Source organism: Hyperolius riggenbachi, chromosome 3 (genome assembly GCF_040937935.1).
Source record: "Hyperolius riggenbachi isolate aHypRig1 chromosome 3, aHypRig1.pri, whole genome shotgun sequence".
In the NCBI taxonomy this organism is placed as follows: domain Eukaryota; kingdom Metazoa; phylum Chordata; class Amphibia; order Anura; family Hyperoliidae; genus Hyperolius; species Hyperolius riggenbachi.
This window is the reverse complement of record NC_090648.1, coordinates 256,940,518-256,961,799: the sequence shown is the minus strand read 5'-3', so window position 1 is coordinate 256,961,799 and position 21,282 is coordinate 256,940,518. Positions and strand designations below refer to the sequence as shown.

The following is a 21,282-nucleotide window of genomic DNA, read 5'->3' as shown; positions in this document are numbered from 1 at the left end:
TGTGATAATAAGGGGAGGGAATGAAGTCCTGATAGGGATATATAGCCCTGTTGCAATGATAATACATTTTCTGCACATAGTGGCACTCAAGCTTTTTTTCAGCATCAGTGCTGTGAGTATGATTTTTGCCACATTTTTTGCTTGGAAGAACAGCCATTGTCCCCTGTCACAGGAGCCCTAGTGGTCAGACCGCGAAATGCCTTCCAAACGGTGCCAGCGCACGGATCGTGCGAACTTTGGTCGCCATCAATGCATAGGAACCGTTGGGAATTGGCCGCAGACAAACCAGAAGGGAGCCTGTGAGTTACGGTAACTACAACTTACACACTATTTCAGGGTATATCTGCCACCACCACTGGTATGGGCCAGTGGTCCCTACCGACTGACTGATCCTGCAAATAAAACGGTTAAAACACGCTGTATTCTGTCTAGCTAACAACAATACAATAGTAGCGTCTCTTCAGAAGTCAGGGTTCAGTTTGTGCGGCTGAATAGCAGGGTAGCGAAACAGTGAATGACTTTGATAAAGTCTTTATTCACGGGCAATATAAATAATTAATATATACAGACAATTATTAAAATCAACAATTATTGAAACATTAATAGCCAGTATGAAAAATAAAAGAAAGGGAGAAAAAATACTTAGTTTCATGGAAAGATGTCCTTTTGTGGGAAGAATCATAAAGTCCTTGGTAAAATCCTTTGTTTCAGCTCAATTTAAAATCCCAAGCAAAATGGCCACCACTTGTTCCTCACGGTGGCCGCGCGTTCATGAAGGTGGAAAATGGAGGAATGAGGGAGGAGTCCCTCGCAACCACTTTTGAACAATGCACATCTTTGGGTGGAGCCTCAAGTACAGCCCAGGGGTTGGACAGGGGCGGTGAGCTCCCTGGATGGGTGCTCTATGCCCATCAAATATGATTTTTGTCATATCTCGGCTTCCGCACATGACCATCACATATTCATATTTCTCAGACTAGGCCAGTTCATATGATACCAAACTTGGGCATGTTTGCATGCCCAGTTAAAAAACAGTGGAATCCCCCGAGTTCTAGTTATGCCAGTGGCCCCAATTTAATATCAAAATACTCACAAGATCCAGACCAGCAGAATGATATAACTTTCACATTTCTCACCTGAACGGTATTGCATAAACATGCTCAAAATCCTAAACTCCAGGCTTTCTTATTCCGTCTATATGGCTCCGGCCAGTCTGGGGGGAAGCAGTGCTGTGAATAGGCTCACCATTTGGTGAGCCTATTGACATCTATCTGAGGTAATGAAAAGTAAACACTAGCCTCCTGAACACAAGGGTTTGTTCCTGGTCATTAGCATATCAAAAGAGCCATCCTGCAGTTAAGCTGATGCTATCTCTCTGCTGAGAAAAGACTGCAGATGCTTCTACACAATGAATCCAGATATAGCACGTCACTGGCAATCGGTGCAATAAACCGATTGCATTCTAGTTTCTCACGGCTGTTCTGTGACATCCCCCATATAATACTGCTTTCGCCCTCCATATAATACAGTCTTTGCCCATCAAATTCAGCCGTTGTTCTCCCTCCCCCATATAATGCCACCTTTTCCCACCATATAATGTAGACTTTGGTCCCGCCATTCTGCCCCCATATAATGCTGCATTTGTTCTCTATAATATGCAGCCACCTTTACCCCCATGTAAAGCAGTTTTTGATCCCCCCAATGTAGCTGTTCTCCCCCAATATCGCCTAGTAGAAAACTTGGAGAAAAAGTGAATTGGATTAGGCCCAATATATAGTTACTTACAACCAAAGTGCATACTTAAAGTGAACTCGAAGTGAGAGTGATATGTAGATTGACATATTTATTTCCTTTTAAATAATACCAGTTGATCAGTAGCCCTGCTCATCTATTTGGGTGCAGTATTGTCTGAATCACACACCAAAAACAAGCATGCAGCTAATCTTGTCAGATCTGACAATATTGTCAGAAACATCTGATCTGCTGCATGCTTGTTCAGGGTCTATGGCTGAAAGTATTGGAGGCAGAGGATCAGCAGGATAGCCAGGTAACTGTTATTGCTTAAAGGGAAGGTTCAGGGACTATCCGAAAAAAAATAAAAATCCGCATCCACTTACCTGGGGCTTCCTCCAGCCCGTGGCAGGCAGGAGGTGCCCTCGGCGCCGCTCCGCAGGCTCCCGGTGGTCTCCGGTGGCGCGCCCGACCTGGCCAGGCCGGCGGCCAGGTCGGGCTCTTCTGCGCTCCAAGGCCCGGGCACTTCTGCGTCCCACGCCGGCGCGCTGACGTCATCGGACGTCCTCCGGGCTGTACTGCGCAGGCAGCCCGGAGGACGTCCGATGACGTCAGCGCGCCGGCGTGGGACGCAGAAGTGCCGGGCCTTGGAGCGCAGAAGAGCCCGACCTGGCCGCCGGCCTGGCCAGGTCGGGCGCGCCACCGGAGACCACCGGGAGCCTGCGGAGCGGCGCCGAGGGCACCTCCTGCCTGCCACGGGCTGGAGGAAGCCCCAGGTAAGTGGATGCGGATTTTTATTTTTTTCGGATAGTCCCTGAACCTTCCCTTTAAAAGGAAATAAATATGGCAACCTCCATATCACTCTCAATTAGTAACTATGGAAAGATGCATACCATTTTGAAGCTCTCTTTCTCCTCTTTCCAATGATATATAAACTGCCACCCTACGCCTTTTAGTCTTCGTTATTATCAAAATTGTGGCCGCCATCTTGGATTCCTTATTCAGCATTGTATTATGCAGGACACAGGGGCGTAGCAATAGGGGGTGCAGAGGTTGCGACTGCATCGGGGCCCTTGGGCCAGAGGGGCCCCGAGGGGCCCTCACTCAACTGCAATATTTGCTCTCTATTGTTCCTGTGCTCACCACTTCTATAGATGCTTTGAATAGTGGTAATTATTAACAAACTGTTCCCCATCCCCTACTTGCACCTCTGACACTGTAGTTGCCATTGGCAGGTTTTGGTGCGCCGTATCAATTGTTATGAATAGAGTGCTTGGGGGGCCCCATTGTAAAACTTGCATCAGGGCCCACAGCTCCTTAGCTACGCCACAGGCAGGACGACACTTTCCCCAGTGTCGCAGCTCCATTCAGTGCAATACAATGAAATACAAGGAACCCAGGGGGATATAATCACAAACATCATGCCGGTAGGTGTGAGGATATAATTAATTAGTTGTGGGTATGCTTAAAGGCATACCCACAGGCACTGCTCGGAGTCCCTTTAAATACAAATGATACTGGGCATGGTCTACATGTGGCTAGTCCCCTAACAGACATGCATAACGTTTACGTTACTCTGGTAAGTTGGTTAAACAGACCTAAAACATCAGCTTTCTCTCCCTGAAGCATACACTTTCCTCCCAGTCGTTGTCTATAGTGTCTATCATACAGACACCGCAAGATAGAGTGAAGAAACCCTCCCTCCACTCCACTTCATATCTGCCTGTGGTGAGATTTCTTCTCATCAGCTAATGGGCCTTGCTGTGCATCCTGGGAGCAAATGATTTTCTCCCACTGAAATTGTAGTGCCATACAGCCCCCAAATTTTTCCTATGATTTAGGTGAGAAACAGACCCCATGACAAATCACTGGGCTTTCTTGTGGCCTTTCTCGCTGCAAGATAGAGCTGAGAAATCTCGCTTATGGTGGCCATACATGGTACAATAAAAACATTCAATGATCTCGTTTATTCAATCTAAATGATCGAATCGAATGAAAGTTGAAAATATTTTTTTTTCAAGCAAGAAATTCGAACGATTATCCCGTTTTTTCGAGAAAAATCAGATCGGACACGCTGGAAAAATCTTTATATTTGATCTAACTAAATAATCAAACTAAATTATCTAATCGAAAAAAAATAAAAAATTGTACCATGTATGGGCACTTTTACTCATCCCTAGAAGGGCCCAGTGAACCCTTTGTGCTGCAGCATCAGCCCTCACATCCAGTCGTTTTTTGGCCTTATTAGAGACCTTCTGTTCCTTTCATACCTCCCTAGACCAAGTTGTGCGCTTTCAGACATATTGCCTGTGCAGTTGACAGCAAATTAAATGATGATCAGTAGCTTTGCTGTAACAAAGCGTCCAATCAGAGGCTTTGTTTTACTCAGCAGTAAATTATTTGCCTGTGATACATCAGAGCAATCAGCCAGATTTAGTCTGGCAAGTGGCAATGTCAAATAATACCGTAGTTGCAGAATTAATATTTGTTTTGATTAGCTGGTATGGGAACACTATTACAATTTAAGTTTTATCAGAATCAGATTTTATTTTGCAAAGCAAGTTTACACTCCCAAGAAATCTAACTTGGCAGCTGCTGAACAGTAACATACAATATAGCAATCAAACAGACATTGTAGTAATTGATAACAGTACACAGGCTGCTGAGGATTTTTGCCTTGCTGGGGCCAATATTTAAAGGAAACCTGTGCTGAGTAAAATTATTTAAAATAAACACATGAGGTAACTTCAAATGAACATTAAATAGTTACCTTGCCATCAGTTCCTCTCAGAAGCTCACCATTTTCTTCTGACAATAATCCCTTCCAGTTCTGACAACATTTTGTCAGAACTGAAATATATCAGTTGCTGTCAGTTATAGCTGAGAGGAAAACTGATGTGCCAAGTAATGTCTGTTTCCCTATGGCTCAAGTGAGCGATGTTACAGTTTAACAGTGTGCTGACCAGGAAGCTGTTATGGGGGTAATGGCCATTTTCGAAATGGAGGACGGATAATTCCCTTGATCACAGTGGACAAACAGGGCATGGGAAAGGAGAAAGAGATTGAGGAGTAGACTACACGGGAGGCAAGTATGATGTGTGTATGTTTAATTTGACTTTTAATTTTCAGTTTAGGTTTTCTTTAAAAACAAAACAAAACAAAACTGCAGGAGTTTCTGAGCATAATAATAACAACAATAAAAAAATGCTCCTGTAAAATTCATATTGAGAAATGTGCCTGAACTTGGAAAGGTCCTAAGCCAAGGAAGCATGTTTATAATGCTTTGCTAAGAGCAAAGGAGATACATGACTCCCATCTAGTGGTTGATGGTGGTAACACTTCTGAACTAAGTGGTGAAATATACAGGCACCTTCACACTTCACACGTGTCATAGTGCGAGTGATTCCTCACAATTGTGCTTATGATTTTCCGAACTTTTTTGCTGAAACTTTCATGCACTTTTTTGTGATTTTATTTGTATCCATTTCTATGTAAACTTTAGTTTTGCAATTTTTCCATGAATACAAATTAAGTTAAAGGGGAACTGAAGTAAGAGGTATACGGAGGCTGCCGTGTTTATTTCCTTTTAAGCAATACCAGTTGCCTGGCAGCCCTGCTGGTCTATTTATCTGCAGTAGTATCTGAATAACACTAGAAACAAGCATGCAGCTAGTCTTGTCAGATCTGACTTTAAAGTCAGAAACACCTGATCTGCTGCATGCTTGTTCAAGGGCTATGGCTAATAGTATTAGAGGCAGAGGATCAGCAGGGCTGCCAGGCAACTGGTATTGCTTAAAAGGAAATAAACATGGCAGCCTCCATATACCTCTCTCTCCAGTTCCCCTTTAATGTACATAAAAATGCATCTAATTGACATTAAAATCACACGATTTTTTCACACAAACTCGATTTGTATATTATTATTTTCATGCATTGCCATTGACTTCTGTCCAAGTTTAAACCACAGAAAAGTTGCAAAATTCATGTTGCAACCTAACATATAAACATTACTATGCTATCGAAATATATTAGATGTGCAGTGGATGCAATAAAAAAAAAGGGAAATGGCTTGCATTTTCAAATGTGTGTATTCTATCTAAAATAGTCACAGATATAACAGGAAAAAAAGACATCTCTGTATGAAATAATTTTACTCACTGAGGTTTATGCTAATTTTATCTACATTACCACTAACTGGTATAATCTATCCTGTTCCTGGTCTAGTCACAGTATTTTCCCCATCATTTCTCTAGATGGCTTCTCCAGTATTTCCTATCAGATACTTCCCATCATGACATGTGACTTTGAATCCCCATGACACTAAAGGTGGCCACTAATAATCCAATCTTTTTCATCCAATCTTACCAAATCTATGTAGTACAAGAGTAAACTGAGTGAGTATATTGAATGGATGCTTAAAGTGATGAACCTCCAGACTAAAAATATACTGAGCAGCACTGAAAAGGCTTGGTAACACTTAAACAGTTTCACAGCATCAGAACTTTGTTTTTCTTACCCAAGCCTCATTTTTAGCTGCACAGAAGCTAAGCTCCGCCCCATCAAAGAAATCTGCTCGGGCATTTTTCTCCTGATGCTGTGCAAAGCATGACGGGATTTCTGATGTTGTTCTCATTCCGCTGTTTTCGCGCAAATTTGTATTTTAAATTTTGAATTTGAGATTTGAAGCCTAGCGCGCAGCTGGGAGGGGTGATCAGGACACAGGACAGTTGGAATTGTGTCTCATGCTCCCTACCACCTCCTTTCAACCAAAAAGATGGCTGCCCCATGAAATCACAAACATTTGCCTGTAGTGATGCTCGGATGTCTTGATCCACGAATTCGGCAATCACGGGCGTTGTTAAAAAAAAAAAATCTGCCTCCAGCATGATTGGTTCCGTATTATGAAATGCGTCCACTCCACGACGCCGATTGTCGGTCATGAATGAGGCAATCACGGTCAGATCCACGGCCGGATCCGGATTTTCTTTTAAATTTAATAGCAAAGACCCCATACATGCTTAATACAATATTTACATTATTACAGTAAGAAAGACTAAGCAATCACTCACCTCTCTTTCTTGCAAACCATTCCTCAAATTTGGATCATCTAACTAAAGTGAAAATAGAAATAGTTAGCTCACCCATAAGAAGGTTCAGCCAAATCAAGGAGGTCTGATGTTCTGCCAACGCAAACACCATTCCTCCCGACTCAACCTCCCCTCCTCAAGACCCCGAATTTTCCCAACCTCACCCAAGATGTCATGCACCACCACCTGAACAGGGAGGACTTTTTTATGAATCGTAATTTGGCATTCCAAGTGTAATACCGAATGACTAAACTAACTAAGAATAAAGTGCCTAAATTAAATGACCCCCGGTTATTGAAAGCTCCATATGACCACTCCGCATAACTAAGCCGCTCAAGGAAAGGAATACCCAGAGCCCTACCCACCTGTTTATAGACTTCTTTGCTAAAGGAACAGTCCAACAGAAAATGGTCCATGGTCTCCTCCACACCACCACACTCCTCATGAGGACAATCACGATCCCGATCTCCTATGAACTTCAGATTTCCCCTAACAAAGAGTCTGCCATGAAAGGAGAGCCAAGCCAGATCCCTTAATTTGTTAGGAATCCTATTAGTTCAAAACAATCACAAACCCTCCCTCATAATCGGGCTTGGGCAATCTCTTAAAGCCAATGGATCTTGAAAGAAGGTCTCAATCACTCTCTCCACCAGGACTTTCCTAGGGTTTGAAATGACATCTTCCCTCAATTCCCATTGCCTAAGAACTTTCAGACACGGTGCAACATAGGCCGGGAGATAATCACTACTAGCCTTCGATCTTTTCACTAAACCACCCTCTTCCCAACGTCTGAGAAAAGGCTTAAACCAAGACGGGAAAATACCCATCCATCCAGGAAGTTCCTCCACATACATTTTACCAAATTGTTCTTAATAACAAGGAAAAGAAAACCACCGGGTTAACCATACATAGGCCACCCCCCTGCCTGGATCGATAAGTGATGTTCCTCTTTACGTGGTTCAACTTATTTCCCCAAAACATTTGGAAAAACAAGCTGTAAATTCTTGTATGAAGAGAGACTGGCAAAATACTGACATACTACATAATTGGAATCAAAAAAGTTTTGATAATGCCAATCCTTTCTCTGAAAGTCAATTGCTATCCTTTCCAGCGGACCACCTTAGCCTCAGCACATTCTAGTCTGCTTACCCAATTTTGGTGACCATAATCACCAGGGCCAAATTCTATGCCAAGGATTTTAATTATTTCCTTTGATGCTGGAAAAGAGACCGGAAGTGTGGAGTTCTTTTTTTCCTTACCCATCCAGAAAGCCTCACACTTGTCCTGATTGACCTTGGAACCTGATGCCAATGAGTATCTGGCAATCTCAGAACAAACTCCTTCTGCCTTCTCTTGCCCAGAGATTACCACAGTCACATCATCAGCATATGCAACAACCTTGAGAGGAGGTACACCAGTTATGCCCGAAGGCACCCCACACAAAGCTCCGCCTTCAATCCGTTTTATAAAAGGATCTATAGCAAAAGCATATAGCAGGGAACTCAAAGGACACCCCTGGCACACCCCAGATCTAACCTCAAAGGTCTGTCCAACCCAACCATTAACAAGTGGGAAACTCTCAGCACCTCTATACAAAATCTTAAGCCAATTGATAAGCCTCCCAGGCAGACCATATTTACTAAGGATTATCCACAGATACTCATGATTGACACGATCAAAAGCTTTCGCTTTCCACAACCAGCAGCCCTGCATCTCTCCAGAATCTCCCGGACCATCAATACGGCTGAAAAAGTACTTCTCCCCTGGACAGAACAGTTCTGCTGGCGAGAAAGCAACTCATTTGCCACCTGGCTCAGACGCCCAAAAATTATTTTAGCCAGAACCTTTCGATCAACATTGAGAAGCAGGGGCGTTCCTAGGGTCCTTGGAGATCGGTGGCACCTGTGGGCACTAGGTGGGGCAAAAATGGGCGTGGTCATACAGTGAGTGGGCGTGACCATGGGTGGGGCCAAATTTACATGAACTTAGCAGCGGTGTAAGCTACAAAAAACGGGCCTGCCCATCGAAATATTGGATGGAGCCCCATGTCCTTTATTTAGATAATTTACAATCAGTATAGCCATAGATCAGATCAAAGATGTATACGCACATACAATTTTGATTGGTCAATCACTGACCAATTTTACCACCCCCATGCAGTAAGTGTGCCAACAGACAATGAATTTGATGAACAGAGCTAAAATTGGCTAATCAAAATTGTATGTGTGTACCAGGCTTTACAGCTAATACTGTACATACTGAAAGTAGCAGGGATTAGCACACACTGCAGGTAGTTTACTATCAGTACAGGCACAGAGTAAGAGCTTATACTGTACATACTGTAGGCAGCAGTGATAAGCACACACTGCAACTAGCTTACTAACAGTACAGGCATAGAGTAACAGCTTATAATGTACATACTGGAAACAGCAGTGATCAGTACAAGCTGCAGCTAGCTTACTATCAGTACAGGCACAGAGTAACAGCTTATACTGTACATACTGGAGGTAGCAGAGATCAGCACACACTGCAGGTAGTTTACTATCAGTACAGGCACAGAGTAACAGCTTATACTGTACATACTGGAGGTAGCAGAGATTGGCACACATTGCAGCTAGTTTACTATCAGTACAGGCACAGAGTAACAGCTTATACTGTACATACTGGGGGCAGCTGAGATCAGAACACACTGCAGCTAGCTTACTATCAGTACAGGCGCAGAGTAACGCTTATACTGTACATACTTGAGGTAGCAGGGATCAGCAGGCTGCCTGGGTGGTCTCTGGCATCTGGCTGGCTGCAGGGCAGGCACCTGACCTTGCTTGTACAAAGGTGGTCTGTGGCTGTGCCTGTATCGGCCCAAATATGGCATCAGAAGGCCAGGGAGAGGGTGTACTGTCCTCCTGTCCGTCAGTCACTCTGGCAGTGGCACTGTGGCAGTGGCACTGTGGGCAGTGGTGAGGCAGTCTGGCTGTGTGTGGAGACTGCCTGGAGTCACTTTGTGTGGAGTGTGGACGCCTGTCGCCTGGATGATGGAATCTGGCAGCGGTGGCAGGCCAGTGATTTGCGTGCGCTCATCATGCTGTCTCTCTGCACTGCAGCAACACTGGCACTTGTGAATGGTGGGTGAGGCGTGGTGAGGTCTGTGGCGGGTGGGGGTCACGGAGGTTGGAGGATCTGATATGGCGGGTGCGGACACCGGCGCTGCCAGTATGACGCCAGTTGCCATGTGCTGGGTCAAAGATAGAGTCAGATGCTGTGCAGGGGGCGGAGCTACTTACGCTCCATGGCTCCAGCCCCCTGCCTTTTCAATGAGACTCCACGCCCCCTGCCAGGTGCTCTGCTTCTGATTGGGGCAGGGGGTGGAAGCAGATGTTGACAGTGACTGTTATGTTATGTGAGCCAAAAGATAATGGCGGCTGCCGTATCGAGCGAACGGCAGCCGCGTTTCCTGCTAGTACATTCGGGGCACTTGTGTTAAGCACTAGTGTTGGGCGAACATCTAGATGTTCGGGTTCGGGCCGAACAGGCCGAACATGGCCGCGATGTTCGGGTGTTCGACCCGAACTCCGAACATAATGGAAGTCAATGGGGACCCAAACTTTTGTGCTTTGTAAAGCCTCCTTACATGCTACATACCCCAAATTTACAGGGTATGTGCACCTTGGGAGTGGGTACAAGAGGAAATTTTTTTTTAGCAAAAAGAGCTTATAGTTTTTGAGAAAATTGATTTTAAAGTTTCAAAGGGAAAACTGTCTTTTAAATGCGGGAAATGTCTGTTTTCTTTGCACAGGTAACATGCTTTTTGTCGGCATGCAGTCATAAATGTAATACATATAAGAGGTTCCAGGAAAAGGGACCGGTAACGCTAACCCAGCAGCAGCACACGTGATGGAACAGGAGGAGGGTGGCGCAGGAGGAGAAGGCCACGCTTTGAGACACAACAACCCAGACCTTGCATGAGGACAAGAAGCGTGCGGATAGCAATTTGCATTTTGTCGCCATGCAGTCATAAATGTAATACAGATGAGAGGTTCAATAAACAGGGACCGGAAACGCTAACCCATCACAGATGTTCATTGTTCATGTTACTTGGTTGGGGTCCGGGAGTGTTGCGTAGTCGTTTCCAATCCAGGATTGATTCATTTTAATTTGAGTCAGACGGTCTGCTTTTTCTGTGGAGAGGCGGATATGCCGCCGATCTGTGACGATGCCTCCGGCAGCACTGAAACAGCGTTCCGACATAACGCTGGCTGCCGGGCAAGCCAGCACCTCTATTGCGTACATTGCCAGTTTGTGCCAGGTGTCTAGCTTCGATACCCAATAGTTGAAGGGTGCAGATGGATTGTTCAACACAGCTACGCCATCTGACATGTAGTCCTTGACCATCTTCTCCAGGCGATCGGTGTTGGAGGTGGATCTGCACGCTTGCTGTTCTGTGTGCTGCTGCATGGGTGTCAGAAAATGTTCCCACTCCAAGGACACTGCCGATACCATTCCCTTTTGGGCACTAGCTGCGGCTTGTGTTGTTTGCTGCCCTCCTGGTCGTCCTGGGTTTGCGGAAGTCAGTCTGTCGGCGTACCACTGGCTAGAGGAGGGGGAGGATGTCAATCTCCTCTCTAAAGTCTCCACAAGGGCCTGCTGGTATTCTTCCATTTTGACCTGTCTGGCTCTTTCTTCAAGCAGTTTTAGAACATTGTGTTTGTACCGTGGATCCAGAAGGGTATAAACCCAGTAATTGGTGTTGTCCAGAATGCGCACAATGCGTGGGTCGCGTTCAATGCAGTCCTAGGCCGAAGAGGTCATAGCCTAGGGTCACAAAACCTGTTTATTTGGGCAATTTCAATGGTGGCGAGTCTGACGTACATAAATCGCAGCAATGGCCGTTAGCAACGTCTGAATCTCACGAAATGTCTCATGCAGGTAGAAGACATATTGTTAGACTTGGGCTCCAAAGATGGGTTCCCTACATCTCTGCAAACCAGAGTTACAGGGCTCCAACTTTGGTAAAATCCCCCATAGGCTTTCATTGGGCCTCCTATTTACAGTTCCAAAATCTCACATCTTTTCAAAGGGCAATTACTCAGCAGTACCAAATTTTCTAGCATTGTAGGGACCCTTAGGGGGAACATGACTAGTGAGTTTCAGGCCCCTAGGCCAAAGAGGTCATAGCCTAGGGTCACAAAAACCTGTTTATTTGGGCTATTTCAATGGTAGTGATGGTGACGTACATAAATCGCAGCAATGGCCGTTAGCAAAGTCTGAATCTCACGAAATGTCTCATGCAGGTAGAAGACATATTGTTAGACTTGGATTCCAAAGATGGGGTCCCTACATCTCTGCAAACCAGAGTTACAGGGGTCCAAAATTGGTAAAATCCCCCATAGGATTTCATTGCCTCCCTATTTCACTTTCCAAAATCTCACATCTTTTCAAAGGGCAATGGCTCAGCAGTACCAAATTTTCTAGCATTGTAGGGACCCTTAGGGGGAACATGACTGGTGAGTTTCGGGCCCCTAGGCCGAAGAGGTCATAGCCTAGGGTCACAAAAACCTGTTTATTTGGGCTATTTCAATGGTAGTGATGGTGGCGTACATAAATCGCAGCAATGGCCGTTAGCAACGTCTGAATCTCACGAAATGTCTCATGCAGGTAGAAGACATATTGTTAGACTTGGATTCCAAAGATGGGGTCCCTACATCTCTGCAAACCAGAGTTACAGGGGTCCAAAATTGGTAAAATCCCCCATAGGATTTCATTGCCTCCCTATTTCACTTTCCAAAATCTCACATCTTTTCAAAGGGCAATGGCTCAGCAGTACCAAATTTTCTAGCATTGTAGGGACCCTTAGGGGGAACATGACTGGTGAGTTTCGGGCCCCTAGGCCGAAGAGGTCATAGCCTAGGGTCACAAAAACCTGTTTATTTGGGCTATTTCAATGGTAGTGATGGTGGCGTACATAAATCTCAGCCATGGCCGTTAGCAAAGTCTGAATCTCACGAAATGTCTCATGCAGGTAGAAGACATATTGTTAGACTTGGATTCCAAAGATGGGGTCCCTACATCTCTGCAAACCAGAGTTACAGGGGTCCAAAATTGGTAAAATCCCCCATAGGCTTTCATTGGGCCTCCTATTTACCGTTCCAAAATCTCACACCATTTCAAAGGGCAATGGCTCAGCAGTGGCAAAACTCACCAGTCATGTTCCCCCTAAGGGTCCCTACAATGCTAGAAAATTTGGTACTGCTGAGCCATTGCCCTTTGAAAAGATGTGAGATTTTGGAAAGTGAAATAGGGAGGCAATGAAATCCTATGGGGGATTTTACCAATTTTGGACCCCTGTAACTCTGGTTTGCAGAGATGTAGGGACCCCATCTTTGGAATCCAAGTCTAACAATATGTCTTCTACCTGCATGAGACATTTCGTGAGATTCAGACGTTGCTAACGGCCATTGCTGCGATTTATGTACGTCACCATCACTACCATTGAAATAGCCCAAATAAACAGGTTTTTGTGACCCTAGGCTATGACCTCTTCGGCCTAGGGGCCCGAAACTCACCAGTCATGTTCCTCCTAAGGGTCCCTACAATGCTAGAAAATGTGGTACTGCTGAGCCATTGCCCTTTGAAAAGATGTGAGATTTTGGAAAGTGAAATAGGGAGGCAATGAAATCCTATGGGGGATTTTACCAATTTTGGACCCCTGTAACTCTGGTTTGCAGAGATGTAGGGACCCCATCTTTGGAATCCAAGTCTAACAATATGTCTTCTACCTGCATGAGACATTTCGTGAGATTCAAATGTTGCTAACGGCCATTGCTGCTATTTATGTACGCCACCATCACTACCATTGAAATAGCCCAAATAAACAGGTTTTTGTGACCCTAGGCTATGACCTCTTTGGCCTAGGGGCCCGAAACTCACCAGTCATGTTCCCCCTAAGGGTCCCTACATTGCTAGAAAATTTGGTACTGCTGAGCCATTGCCCTTTGAAAAGATGTGAGATTTTGGAAAGTGAAATAGGGAGGCAATGAAATCCTATGGGGGATTTTACCAACTTTGGACCCCTGTAACTCTGGTTTGCAGAGATGTAGGGACCCCATCTTTGGAATCCAAGTCTAACAATATGTCTTCTACCTGCATGAGACATTTCGTGAGATTCAGACTTTGCTAACGGCCATTGCTGCCATTTATGTACGTCACCATCACTACCATTGAAATAGCCCAAATAAACAGGTTTTTGTGACCCTAGGCTATGACCTCTTTGGCCTAGGGGCCCGAAACTCACCAGTCATGTTCCCCCTAAGGGTCCCTACAATGCTAGAAAATTTGCCACTGCTGAGTAATTGCCCTTTGAAAAGATGTGAGATTTTGGAACTGTAAATAGGAGGCCCAATGAAAGCCTATGGGGGATTTTACCAAATTTGGAGCCCTGTAACTCTGGTTTGCAGAGATGTAGGGAACCCATCTTTGGAGCCCAAGTCTAACAATATGTCTTCTACCTGCATGAGACATTTCGTGAGATTCAGACGTTGCTAACGGCCATTGCTGCGATTTATGTACGTCAGACTCGCCACCATTGAAATTGCCCAAATAAACAGGTTTTGTGACCCTAGGCTATGACCTCTTCGGCCTAGGACTGCATTGAACGCGACCCACGCATTGTGCGCATTCTGGACAACACCAATTACTGGGTTTATACCCTTCTGGATCCACGGTACAAACACAATGTTCCAAAACTGCTTGAAGAAAGAGCCAGACAGGTCAAAATGGAAGAATACCAGCAGGCCCTTGTGGAGACTTTAGAGAGGAGATTGACATCCTCCCCCTCCTCTAGCCAGTTGTACGCCGACAGACTGACTTCCGCAAACCCAGGACGACCAGGAGGGCAGCAAACAACACAAGCCGCAGCTAGTGCCCAAAAGGGAATGGTATCGGCAGTGTCCTTGGAGTGGGAACATTTTCTGACACCCATGCAGCAGCACACAGAACAGCAAGCGTGCAGATCCACCTCCAACACCGATCGCCTGGAGAAGATGGTCAAGGACTACATGTCAGATGGCGTAGCTGTGTTGAACAATCCATCTGCACCCTTCAACTATTGGGTATCGAAGCTAGACACCTGGCACAAACTGGCAATGTACACAATAGAGGTGCTGGCTTGCCCGGCAGCCAGCGTTATGTCGGAACGCTGTTTCAGTGCTGCCGGAGGCATCGTCACAGATCGGCGGCGTATTCGCCTCTCCACAGAAAATGCAGACCGTCTGACTCAAATTAAAATGAATCAATCCTGGATTGGAAACGACTACGCAACACTCCCGGACCCCAACCAAGTAACATGAACAATGAACATCTGTGATGGGTTAGCGTTTCCGGTCCCTGTTTATTGAACCTCTCATCTGTATTACATTTATGACTGCATGGCGACAAAATGCAAATTGCTATCCGCACGCTTCTTGTCCTCATGCAAGGCCTGGGTTGTTGTGTCTCAAAGCGTGGCCTTCTCCTCCTGCGCCACCCTCCTCCTGTTCCATCACGTGTGCTGCTGCTGGGTTAGCATTACCGGTCCCTTTTCCTGGAACCTCTTATATGTATTACATTTATGACTGCATGCCGACAAAAAGCATGTTACCTGTGCAAAGAAAACAGACATTTCCCGCATTTAAAAGACAGTTTTCCCTTTGAAACTTTAAAATCGATTTTCTCAAAAACTATAAGCTCTTTTTGCTAATTTTTTTTTCCTCTTGTACCCACTCCCAAGGTGCACATACCCTGTAAATTTGGGGTATGTAGCATATAAGGAGGCTTTACAAAGCACGAAAGTTCGGGTCCCCATTGACTTCCATTATGTTCGGAGTTCGGGCCATGTTCGGCCCGAACCCAAACATCTAGATGTTCGCCCAACACTACACGTGACCCGTTCGGCCAATCACAGCGCTAGCCGAACGTTCGGGTAACGTTCGGCCATGCGCTTTTAGTTCGGCCATATGGCCGAACAGTTTGGCCGAACACCATCAGGTGTTCGGCCGACCCCGAACATCACCCGAACAGGGTGATGTTCTGCAGAACCAGAACAGTGGCGAACACTGTTCGCCCAACACTATTGGGCACCCCAGAAAATAGATTAGGGGCACCCTAAGGCCATGTTCGTGGCACGGGCCACGTATAAATAGCGCTAGTGACGCGCCTGTTGAGAAGGCTGATGGGCCGCCAATTCTCAATCATTGAAGAATCTTTACCCTTTGACAAAAGAATAACTGCTGATTCTCTCATAGAGGGAGGAAGCTCATCCTCTTCAAGGCTGCGATTGAAAACTTCTGCCAATTCAGGTGCCAGCCCAGAATATCCTTGAAAGCTTTATAAAATTCAGCAGTCAAGCCATCTGGACCTGGAGTCTTTTTAATAGCAAGCTGCTCAATGGCTTTTGCCACTTCGTCAGCAGAGATTCTTTCCGTCAAAAACGCAAGAGAAACATCCAAATTTTCCAGTCCTGGAATATCACACAAGAAAAATTCCATCTCGGTCTCATCAAGAGGTCTGTTACCCAAAATCTCAGCATAAAAGGATCTCACAATTTCCAAAATCCCTGCTCTGGACTTCACCAGGGATCCTGTACTATCTTTGAGACCATAAATGATCTTAACTGCGAGTGACTTTTACCGTAATCCCTCTCCAGAATCAAAGAAGCATGCCGATCATACTGGCTCTTACGCAACAAATCCTTGATCCTTTGATCTCCTCAGGATCACCATCCCCCGAGACAGCGACTTCCAGTTTCCGCCTCAAATGTTGGTAGGCAACATATTTACCAAAAGCTCTTCTTTTCGCTATGTTCTTGAAAAGATCTACAGCCCACTTTTTTGCCATCTCCCACCACTCAGACCCACTGTCACAACAGTCCAGCAAAGTAACCTGTGCCAGAAAAAAATCTCTGAAAGATTGTCTTACCTTCTCTTCCTTCAATAGCATCGAATTTAATCTCCAGATACCCCTTCCTTTAGGAGGCATATCTGCAACATTCAACACCACAGACAGAATACAGTGATCAGAGAACTCTCCCACCCGCACCTCTGGAGGTGAGGTAGCAGAGTTCCCCTTAACAAAAAACCTATCTATCCTACTCTTACGTTTTCCACAGAAATAAGTGGACCCCGTGTCATCTGGGATGTGCTTTATATGCACATCTACCAGACCAGCATCCCTAACCATACTATTTAGATAATTACTGTCATAGCCCAGGTGGGTCCTGGCACCTCTCCTGTCCTTCAGCCTAACTACGGTATTGAAATCACCACCAAAGACCACCTCCTGGGCTGTAAACAAGAATGGCTTGATCTCTGTGAAGAGGGGCCTCCTCTCCCTCTCAGACTGAGGCCCATAGATGTTGTTCAGCCTCAAATCCTGCCCCCTTACAGAGACGTCCATGACCAAGCAACGCCCCATCTCAACTTCACTTACCCGCCGGAAAGTTACCATGTCGGTCTTAAAAAGGACTGCCACCCCAGTACAAGGCTCAGCCGCAAGAGACCAATAAGGGGTACCGTACCTCCAGTACCTCTTGGCTTCATGGATGACAGATAAGGATTGAAGCCTGGTCTCTTGCAAAAATAAAATGTCGGCATCAAACTGACTGAGAAAAAATATGGCTTCCCTACGAGCTCTTGCAGATCTCATACTAGCAACATTAATCATTGCTAGTTTCAAAAGGGGGGGGGGGGGGGGGGGAGGGGGTACCTCCATCAGGATAAATGAAAGAAATTACTTACCCTTTCTTAAACCGCACTTTCCTCATCTTTAGAAGAGGATACCTCCATGTCTTCTGTCTTCTTTTCGACAGAGACATTTTCCTCCTCGTCAAACAAATCACTTTCACCATCGTCACTATTTACATCAGAATGACCAGATAAGGCTTCTTTTTTATTTTTTAAATCAATATTTTTACCCTTCTTAATCTCTACCATTTTTGCTTTTGCCTTTTTCTCAGATAATACTCCCTTCCACCCCCTATTTCTAACTCCTAACAGCTTTATACCTCTTGTATTTTTCTTTTGTGCTTTTGTGTTTTGTTTGTATATGCCATACGGTTAGCATATTTGCTTTTGTGCATAAGTATTATTATTCATTTAGAAATTATACATTCCTAAAATACACTAATTTTACTCTGAGAGCTGACTTTGCATTTTATTTATAACTGCTTTATTCATCCTCTAACTTAATCAGAAAGCATCAGCAAGCATTTATGCTTGTCTCGCTGTTTTTGTGAGACCCTGTGGTGTGAGAGAAGGCTTTGTTTACATTCCTGACTTGATACAATTAACCACTTCACCACTGAGGGGTTTTACCTCCTGAGCACCAGAGCAATTTTCACCTTTCAACGCTCCTTCCATTCATTCGTCTATAACTTTATCATTACTTATCACAATGAAATGAACTATATCTTGTTTTTTCCGCCACCAATTAGGCTTTCTTTAAGTGGGACATTATGCCAAGAATTATTTTATTCTAAATGTGTTTTAATGGGAAAATAGGAAAAATGTGGGAAAAAATTAATTATTTTTCAGTTTTCGGCCATTATAGTTTTTAAATAATGCATGCTACTGTAATTAAAACCCATGAAATGTATTTGCCCTTTTGTCCCGGTTATAAAACCATTTAAATTATGTCCCTATCCCATTGTTTGGCGCCAATATTTTATTTGGAAATAAAGGTGCATTTTTTTCAGTTTTGCGTCCATCCCTAATTACAAGCCCATAGTTTATAAAGTAACAGTGTTGTACCCTCCTGACATAAATATTTGAAACATTCAGTCCCTAAGGTAACTATTTATGTATTTTTTTTAATTGTAAAATTTTTTTAAAAAATTTTTCATTACAAAAAAAAAAAAATGGGGAGTGTGGGAGGTAATGAGTTAATTTTTTGTGTATAAGTAAACCATTTGTATGTGAAAAATCTTTAGGGTGTAGTTTTACTATTTGGCCACAAGATGGCAACAGTAACTTTTTGTTTAATGTGACCTCCAAGCGTCCTTCCGGAGGCTTGGAGGAAGTACAAGGAGGCTGGTAATGTGTTTTTTTTTCCACAATGATCGCGCTGCTCATCGGAGAGCAGTGGATCCTTGCGGGGCTTATATCAACGAACGGGAATGGATTTTCCCGATCATTGATCTCCGGGCGAGCGGGCGGCGGCGTGTTTACGAGCGGCCTGCGGCGTGTTTACGAGCGGGAGCACGGGCAGCGGCGGGAGCGCGGAAAGTACGGATTTCTCCGTCCCTGGGGGTTAAAGGATGGAAAAAGGGACGGAGAAATTCGTACGGGCAGGGGTAAAGTGGTTAAACACTAGATAACATTGTGTAAAATTTCGGAAGCAGCCAGCTCTGCTGGAAGGGAAGCTTCTAAAGCCTGTGTTAACCCTTTGAATGCAGTTCTAGTAAAAAAAATGCTGGTTGTATATAATATGCTGTAAATAATCTATTAGAGCAAAGTAAAAATGCTGGGTTTCATTCCGCTTTAATTCCATCTTTACCCTTTTTTTGCAAGACACTCATTTTTTCAACCTCTTTCTCTAAGACTTCCTTCAGACCCTCTTTTTTTAACTACTTCCTTCTTTTCTGGATTTTACTCTTTTCCTTTAACTTTCTCCTCACTAGGAGAAATTGCCTTTTCTTCAGGAAAAACACTTTCCACTGTACCAGAAAAAATGTTTTTAACTTTATCAGCATTACTGGTTTTAAATTCAGGAACCTGAGCACCAACAACCGGGACTGAAATCAGGGGAGAAACAGAAGGGACCAAGGAAGGGGGAGGAGAGGGAGGAGGTAAAGCTTTCAATACTGATAAAAATCCAGGAACAATACTTGGGGGCTTCACGGCGGTGGATTCCGTCCGTGACGGTCCCCCATCAGGAACAACCTCAGCACTTTCTTTCTAAAAAAAATGCTGGTTGTATATAATATGCTGTAAATAATCTATTAGAGCAAAGTAAAAATGCTGGGTTTCATTCCGCTTTAATTCCATCTTTACCCTTTTTTTGCAAGACACTCATTTTTTCAACCTCTTTCTCTAAGACTTCCTTCAGACCCTCTTTTTTTAACTACTTCCTTCTTTTCTGGATTTTACTCTTTTCCTTTAACTTTCTCCTCACTAGGAGAAATTGCCTTTTCTTCAGGAAAAACACTTTCCACTGTACCAGAAAAAATGTTTTTAACTTTATCAGCATTACTGGTTTTAAATTCAGGAACCTGAGCACCAACAACCGGGACTGAAATCAGGGGAGAAACAGAAGGGACCAAGGAAGGGGGAGGAGAGGGAGGAGGTAAAGCTTTCAATACTGATAAAAATCCAGGAACAATACTTGGGGGCTTCACGGCGGTGGATTCCGTCCGTGACGGTCCCCCATCAGGAACAACCTCAGCACTTTCTTTCTAAAAAAAATGCTGGTTGTATATAATATGCTGTAAATAATCTATTAGAGCAAAGTAAAAATGCTGGGTTTCATTCCGCTTTAATTCCATCTTTACCCTTTTGTTGCAAGACACTCATTTTTTCAACCTCTTTCTCTAAGACTTCCTTCAGACCCTCTTTTTTTAACTACTTCCTTCTTTTCTGGATTTTACTCTTTTCCTTTAACTTTCTCCTCACTAGGAGAAATTGCCTTTTCTTCAGGAAAAACACTTTCCACTGTACCAGAAAAAATGTTTTTAACTTTATCAGCATTACTGGTTTTAAATTCAGGAACCTGAGCACCAACAACCGGGACTGAAATCAGGGGAGAAACAGAAGGGACCAAGGAAGGGGGAGGAGAGGGAGGAGGTAAAGCTTTCAATACTGATAAAAATCCAGGAACAATACTTGGGGGCTTCACGGCGGTGGATTCCGTCCGTGACGGTCCCCCATCAGGAACAACCTCAGCACTTTCTTCTTCCAGAATTTTCTCCGTTTCCTTTTGAACCTCTTCTCCCATATTGGCCCATGTCTCAGGACACTTCACATACGGATGACCCATCTTAATGCCTAGTACACACCATACAATTTTCTGTAGATTTTTTGCTAGATTTACCTGCCAGATAGATAATTTCCAACATGTTGGAAATTATCTATCTAACCATCTATCTGCCTAGCAATTAGGCATTGTTCTACTCAGCAGGAGATAACTTGAAGACAATGCACCAGAGATAATGACCAGTCTCTTCCAGTACTTTACAGAAAATAATCTAATTACAGAAAATCTAACAGAAAGATCTAACAGAAAATTGTATGGCGTTTACTAGGCATTAGACACACACTGCATCTTATTTCTTTGCAGTGACTTCTAGAACCACACGTATAACATGCACAAGGCTGCCCCTGATAAAAGACCATCACTCTATCTCTCCCTATAAACACAGAATTGGGAATGTGTTTTACCACATTCCCCATACGATCCAACCTAACCATCAGCTCCCAACCCCCCTCCCCCCCAGATTGCA

The 21,282-nt window shown here is 44.3% G+C and overlaps 1 protein-coding gene across 1 annotated transcript in view; it reads left to right on the top strand.

Annotated features, from left to right (window-relative positions):
- The window catches only part of LOC137561379 (platelet glycoprotein 4-like), a 130,813-nt gene that overhangs the window by 40,010 nt on the left and 69,521 nt on the right, over nucleotides 1–21,282 (top strand). The window lies entirely within an intron of this gene.